We start from the raw sequence: 8083 nt of genomic DNA, 5'->3' as shown, positions 1-8083 counted from the left end.
TCATCGTTGCTACACTACACTCTGACTGGTTCGTCACCTCCCCATAGCCCTTCTGCAAGGGGATGACCAATTTCCCCCAGATGGGCTCTGGGTCCCTACTCTGCACTCTCCCTAATTCACAATGCTATGATTTTTTTTTTTTGTCTTTGATGCCTGAGACCTGATCCCGTCATGCCTTGTCATCTCACAATCTGGTGTGCATTTTCCATGTGGGCCCTGTTGTTTTCCAGTTAGATGGCCCCTTGTTTATCTTCCAGACTATGAGACCCCAGATTCTATATATTTTGACAACTGGGCACCATCATCTTTCTTCACCGCACTTGCCCATGCACCCATTTTTGTCTTCAGCGTTCACATTGAGGTAGGCTGGTGTGCTTCCTTGTGGGCTAAAGCTCTTTCTTATATACATAGGAGTGTCTCTGGATTTGTTTCTCTAGTCAACCTGGACTAACACAAGCATACTCATATACTCTAGTAATTTATAATAGATTTAAAAATAAAGCTAGATTTAGAGTAGACATTATTCCAACTGCCTCATTATCCTCACAACAATCCTATAAGGTACACATTTTCACTGTATCTATTTTACAGAGGAAGTTGAGAGCCAGGGAAGTTAAATAATTTACTGACTACCACTGAGCTGGAAAGAGGTGGGGCTAGGATTGAAGCCAGGCGGTCTGACTCCAAGGCCCTAAAACATCGTAAGGAAGACTGACATGACTCAGATATGAATATTTCAAGGCGTTTATTGGGTAGTAGAAGAGATAAACGAAACTGATAACTAAAACACAGTATAGAAAATAATTGGAGATTCGGGGGAAATGGTGACTAGTTAAGACTCACCCGTCAGAGCTCTGCTGACAGACCAGAAAATTGGGAGGTAAAGTGAAGAAAAGTGGGAGATGGATTCCTGAAATTAGAATTAGGGTATTAAGGTCGCTCCTGAATCCCCTTTTTTAGTGATTTCTACTCAAAATGAACCAAGAACACTCTAAATTGTTCTAGGTTTGACAAGACAGGCTCTTAGGCTTGAGCTGGAAAGCTCCTCCCTGCCCTTTCACTGGAAGTAGCGATTTCTCCAGGCTGACTCCCTAAAGGGGACATAATCCCAGACAGGAGAATCCCACCCCAGAGCTCTCTGCACTGTTAGCGGCTTTGAGCTCATAGCCTGGGGGATGGGGTGGCATGTAGCCATAATTTAAAGTAGAAACATAGCAGAATTTTACCTGAGGCAGATCATGGTGTGGGAGAAAATAGGTGGATAGAGTTCAGGGGGCGAATTCAGTTCCAATTAACCGAGAAGGAAACAACCCCCCTGATAAACTGGATCTCCCTCTCTGGGGGTCAGCAAGACAGACCCCAAATCAGAGCACCTCATAAGCATAATATTAAAAAGAGTGAAATATATATTATGGGTTAAAAAATCAAACCGCAGCCTTGTTGCTTACCTCCAAGAAGCAGGTAGAAGGGGCCCCTTAACATAAATCAGCATGAGAAGGAGTCCACCTAAGGAATGCCAGAATTTAGAGACAGGGCCTGGAGGCTTTTTGCATAACAAAGACCCACTGAAGCAAGTCTAAGCTTCTAACAGAGCTAGAGTACAGAGCCAAGGAGACAGTTTAATTTGATTCTATTCTAGCTGGTGGTGGGTGGTGGGGTGGGGTTGGAAAGGAGTAAAAAAAAACTGATCTAGTAGGGCACCAGCAGTCTACATAGGACAATAAGCCCAGCTTCCCTCACAGTAATTATACACACAGCTAGAGAGATCCTGCCTCTCCTGGGACCCTACATGGGGCTATGGGAAGCCCCCCCCCCACCTCCCGCCCTGTAGTGCTATATACAGCACAGGACAGGTATACCAGTGAACTCCAGTGCTCAATACCATGGTGGGAACAGATGCCTGGCCGCTGGTGTGATTTTGCCTTCGAGAGTAATCCCACTCTGCATCTGTGGAACCCTACATCAAGTGGGCACACCACCGCACTACCTTGAGGAAGAGTTGGAACTCCTCCAGCTCCACAGACAGTTGAGCAAGTCTCAGTTACCTCCTTATATTTACCACTCTATTTCATCTTGCTTTATTCACTTGCCCTTCTATCTTTCCCACAGCAGTTGGTCTTAATTAGCACAAATTTTGTTATTTTTTTCCTCTCTTCTTTTCCCCTCTTTTTTTCTTTTTCCCTCTTTTTCCTCGTCTCTCCCTCTCTTTCCTGTCATACGCCACTACTGGCTTCTAGGCCACTAGCCTCCACCTAGGGCAAATCAACACAAATAGCAGGGGGAACTCCAGCCTGCCCTTTGTGGGAATACTGTACACCACACAAGGCAGCTGTGACAGCCATCTACAGTGCACCACGCTGCTGAGGAAACCTCTATTGGCCCTCTAAGGTGATCTTGCCAACTAGGGAAATTCTGCCCAGCACCACTGGGTCCCTGCATTAAAAGGGCACACCAACCTGCCATCATGGGGCAGGGTTTAAACCCCTCTGACCCCACATTCAGGCAATCAGGGATCAGGTATCTCTTTTTTCTTTACTTCCTCCTCCTCTCTGTTTCCTCTTTACCATCACACCCAATCTTAGTGAACACACTTGAGCTTTCCCTCTCTTTCTCTTTCTTCTCTCTTTCTTTGTTCTCCTCTCTCTCTACTTTTAAGATTCTCTCCTTTACGTCTCTTTACTTCCACATGCCACGGCTGGTTTCCAGACCCCTACCCTCTGCCTAGGGAAACTCTGCCCACCCAGTGGGGAGAGCTACAGCCTGACCCCTAAGACAGTGCTGCACACAGCACAGCATGGGGTTCCACTACCTCTTTATCTATTTTTTAAATTTTCTATTCTTTGCTTTCTCTTTTCTTTTTTCCATTTTTGTTCTTTCACTTTTTCTAGTCTTCTCTTCTTCTGTCTCTTCTCTCCTGCCACTGCCTCAGCAGATTCAATTCTCGTTTTTTGTTGTTTTCTTTTTAAACTGTTTTCATTTTATTTACTCTGCATTATTTACACGCATTTGAGTGTGTGTGTGTATGTGTGTGTGTGTGTGTGTGTGTGAGAGAGAGAGAGGGTGTTTACTTGGCATTGTTGCTCCAGTCTTTGTTTTCTTCTTTTTATCTTTTTCCTCTCCTCTCCCTCTATTTACATTCACAAGCCACTAGTGGTCTTCAAGTCACTCAGTCATTCTTTACCCAGTCAAATGATCTCTTAGGAAAACTCTAAGAATACATAAAAAGAAACCCAGCCCTACAAAAGATCCTTGCTGATCCAGTAGGTAGAAGATCAACACTCACTGAGGGAAAATAAGAGAATCACAAAGAACAACTCAACCCGTAGGGCAACAAAGAGAAAACAGCCCCTAGGATAGCATTGGCTCAATAGTGGACAGAGGGCAAACATAAACCACACACACAACACAAGCAGATAAGAGAGGTGGGTAGGAAAATACCCAACACAAAAGGTATAAGATGACATCACAGAGTCCACAGATGGATGTAATAATCCTGAATATCAATGGCCTGAACTCAGACATTAAAAGGCAGAGGCTAACAGACTGACTCAGAAAACATAACCCATCAATCTGCATTGTACAGGAGAACATCTCAAACTTACAGAAAAAAAAGGTTGAGAATTCAAGGCTGGAGAAAAATGTACCAAGAAAATGGCAATGCAAAAAAAGCAGTTGTAAGGATCTTAATATCGGACAAAATTGACCCCAAGATACAGGCCATAACAAAGGACAAAGAGGGGCACTATATAATGCTCAAGGGAACAGTAGACCAAGAATCATTGAGCATAATAGATATATATGCGCCCAATGAGAGACCTGCAAAATTTGTAAATCAAACACTCCAAAAGATAAAAAAAGAAATCACAGGCTAAACAATTCTAGTTGGTGACTTTTAATACACCACTTTCTGAAAATGACAGATCACTGGGAAAGAAACTCAACAAGAAGGCTACAGATCTAAACAGCACAATTGGACGACTTGACTTGATATTTTCAGAGCTTTCCACCCACATGCAATTAATTCACATTGTTTTCAATCCCATATGGCACATATTCGAAAATAGACCACATGCTGGGACATGAGTCGAACTTGTGTAAATTCAAGCGCATAGAGATTATACAGATGTCTCTCTTTGATCACTGTGCCATAAGGCTGGAAATTAACAGGACAGTGAAGAAAACAAGGACAAACAATTTGAGGATGAACAATTCTCTATTTGAAAAGGAGTGGGTTTGTCCCAGATCAGAGATGAAATCAGGAAATTTCTAGAAATAAATGAGAATGAAAATACGACCTACCAAAATCCCTGATCAACATACGAAAGATCATCAGTATTATTCGCCACATTAGCATGAAAAATGCTGAAAACCACATGATAATATCGATAGATCTGGAAAAACATTCAACAACATCCAACACCCATTCCTTTTTAAGACACTCAAGAAATAGGAATAGAAGGAAAATTCCTTAATATTATACAAGTTATATATGAAAAACCAACAGCCGGCATGGTATTTAATGGAGAAAAGACTAATACAATTCCACTGAAAAAGGGGACCAGACAAGGATGCCCCTTGCCCCCACTCCTATTTAACATCCTACTGGAGGTACTAGCTAACAACATAAAACAAAGAAAAACATCAAAGGTATTCTTCTGGGGAAGGAAGAGGAAAAGTTATCATTATTTACAGATGATATGATTCTATACATTGAAAATCCCCTACACTCCACAAGTGGAGTTTTGGAAGCAATAGAGGAATATGGCAGAGTGGCAGGACACAAGATCAACAAACAGAAGACTATCAGACTTCTCTACACATCACAGAAGATCACAGAAGAGATAATTTAAAAGGTAGTACCCTTTACAATAGCCAAGCACTGATTTAAAAAAATGAAAGATTTGCATGAGGAAAATTATAAAACACTACAAGAGTGACCTAAACAAATGGAAGAACAACCTGTGCTAATTCACTTTCACGTGTTACAAAAGAGGAGACAGATCACAAGGATCTACATATAACCTCCTCTCTGTGGGACAGATAACAGAAAAGTGAGTGAAGGGAGACGTCGGACAGTGTAAGCCATGACAAAATAATTTATAAATTATCATGGGTTAATTAGAGAGGGGGGTGTGGGGCAGGAGAGGAAAAATAAGGAGCTGATACCAAGGGCTCAAGTAGAAAGCAAATATTTTGAGAATGATGAGGGAAATGTACAAAAGTGCTTGACACAATGGATGGATGTACGAATTGTGACAAGAGTTGTAGGAACCCCCAATAAAATGATTAAAAGAAAAGTGGAATTAGAGAAGTACAGAGAAAAGGTCTGTGTAGAAGATGAGGAAATCATATTTGTTGAAGTTTTAAGTGAAGTTTTCATGGAAGGTATTTGGTTGAAGTTTGGGAAAATGGGGATGAAGACCAAAGGACATATGATGAAATATGTATCAAGGCATAGAGGCTGGAAGGTACAAAATACAGGTCACTTTGACTGCAGCAGGGTGGATCTGAAGAGTTTAACAGTAGTTAGGCATACAAAGGGTGAATAATACTAAAATTACACTGATAAATTCTTTTTGAAACTGTTGCCATGGTGTCAAAGGTGACTCCTAGTGACCCCCTGTGTGTTTGTGAGACCACACCTGTTCACTGGAGTAGAAGGCCCAATCTTCTCCCAGGGAGCTGCAGGTGGTTACAAACTGCCGACCCGGTAGATAACCACCTGGTGGATAGCCCAGGGCATAACCACTTCACCAATAGTACAATAATGCACATTCTCATTCTACATGGTTCAAGAAGATCTAGCTACTGCAATAAGAAAAGAACAAAAAGAAGTATGAATATTATCAAAGAATAGGTGTAACAATTCTTAAAAACTCAAGTGAACAATGAAAGAATACATATTTTAAAAGATTTGTCAAATTAGAAAAAGAAAATGAAAACAATCCTATTCATAAGGACAATACATGCTTTAAAAGACCAAAAATAATTTGACCGAACTAATTTTAACACCTTGTATGAATTAACCCAAAGAGATTCCCTAAGTGGGTAAGAGAAGCCGTGCAGAGCTGGAGATGGGACAATGCCCGTGTTTCTCGATGAGAAGATCCAATAGGAAATGATGCCATCTCCTTCCAAATCTGAAAATTTAAATAGTTCAACATAAAGTACTAAAGACAAGCATTTTTATTTCTGCAATTTGAACAAATCACAATTCATCTGGAAGGATATATGTAGATGAATACTGAGAACATTTTCAAAATAAATTTTTTGAATGTCAATGGTGAACTTTCCCTTCCAGACAGTACTGATTATAATAAGGTCTTAACAATTTTATGTTGGGAGGCTCTTAGGTACTAATAAACCGACTGATAAAATAGCATCCCCGAAACAGACCCAACTATATAGAATAACTTAGTATATGACACAGATAGCTTTTCTAACCTTTGGGCAATAGATGGATTTTTAATAAATAGGGTAGGTTAAGTGTTCAGATAATTATCAATGGTTATTGACAAAAATGGCAGAACTCCATTTTACATTTGCATTTGTTTCCGACCTACATCATTCCTTCACCGAGAAGCCTGGCAGAGCATGGCACTGACGATTGACCTTGGTGAGGGCCAAGCCTCGGGCAGTGGCTAAGGAGAGGAGCTGCCGGGAATATCAGCTTTCTCCCTCGTGGATACCCTCACATTTCAATCCCAGCTTCCTGATTGACACAGCTGGACGGATTTAGCCTCCTGACTTCCACAGCCTTTCTTGAGGGTGTGCAAAGGCTGGCGAGAAAAGTAGCACACGAAGAGTGCTTGTGTCTGCTGTGTGGAAACAAACATATTGAAAGAATTGATCCAGAGTTTTCAGCATTCTCAGTTTTCCAAGTTAGTGCATTCATACTTCAAAAGAAGCATAACTTCCTAACACCACATTCATTGCTTCCAGTAGAACATTTTCTAAACACCCAAGTCTAGAATGAACAAAACCTCATGAGGATGAATAAATCTAGTGTTATGAAGAACACTGTAAGGAGAGCAGCCATAACTTCAAAGGATTTGTCTTCTCCAGGCTTCCATATTATTAACCCATTTTCTTCAATCAACTGCCACGTGCTAGCAGTAGTCTCGGCAAATACAAACACCATTGTCCTTGGGTTATATTTGACAATCCTATCATAGTGTTTGCTATTAAACTTGTAGCTAATGAAAACAACAGAAGTAATTGTTTATCCCCTCCCCCATACTGACTGCCACTTAACTAGGTATTCTTCATGCCAATCTAAGATCAGCTGACACTTGAACACTTTGGTAATTTTTTACTTGCCTACATTTCATTCTGCTACCCTACCTGCGGTGAAAGGAAATTCTTTGGTATGGCTTGCCTACCCATGTCTTTGTAACTTCCCCCAAATGATCATGAGGGGTCATACAGAGAAGGGGTATGATGAACGGGTGTGAAATACCGATGAAGGGGAGTGGCCAGTTGTTTTCATTCCTCTGGATTTATCGATGAGGCATCTCAGAAGCCTGAAGAGAGAGAGAGAGACACCCATGACCCTCAAGGAAGAAGTGTGGGCAAGAACCCTGTCTGAAGCGGCAAGGCAGCAGAGGTACAAGAGATCATGACAGAGCTGAGACCATGAAGCAGCAGCACGAGGCTTCCTGACACATGAAACAAGACAGAGGCCGAGGAGACCATGTGCTGAGAGGCCTTGAACCAGACAAAGGCATGCTTCCCAGCATGACTGAAAGAGACATTGTGGACAAAAGAACTGCATGCTGAACATTTTGTAAATGGTTAGTTCCCTAATCCGCCCCACACGCATTCTTGTCTACGCATTCTTGTCTATGCGTTCTGTGGGAGGGATGGTTGGTGTCAGGAGAGGATGAGGAGGACGCAGGGTGGGAGCATCTTCAGACTCCGGCCTTGTGGCAGTTGACTTGGACTGGTGTGAGCCTGGATTTTTCCTTTGACTACCCAGAGGAGGTTAGATATGATTCTGTGCCATTTCCTATCTGCTGCCCTCCTGACTTTTGTCATCTTCAGCATGTTATCCACATGTCCACATGAAAGGACTTCACAATAT

Source organism: Tenrec ecaudatus, chromosome 4, assembly GCF_050624435.1.
Source record: "Tenrec ecaudatus isolate mTenEca1 chromosome 4, mTenEca1.hap1, whole genome shotgun sequence".
Lineage (NCBI taxonomy): Eukaryota > Metazoa > Chordata > Mammalia > Afrosoricida > Tenrecidae > Tenrec > Tenrec ecaudatus.
The sequence above is the reverse complement of the archived record's forward strand: the minus strand, read 5'-3'. Positions refer to the sequence as shown.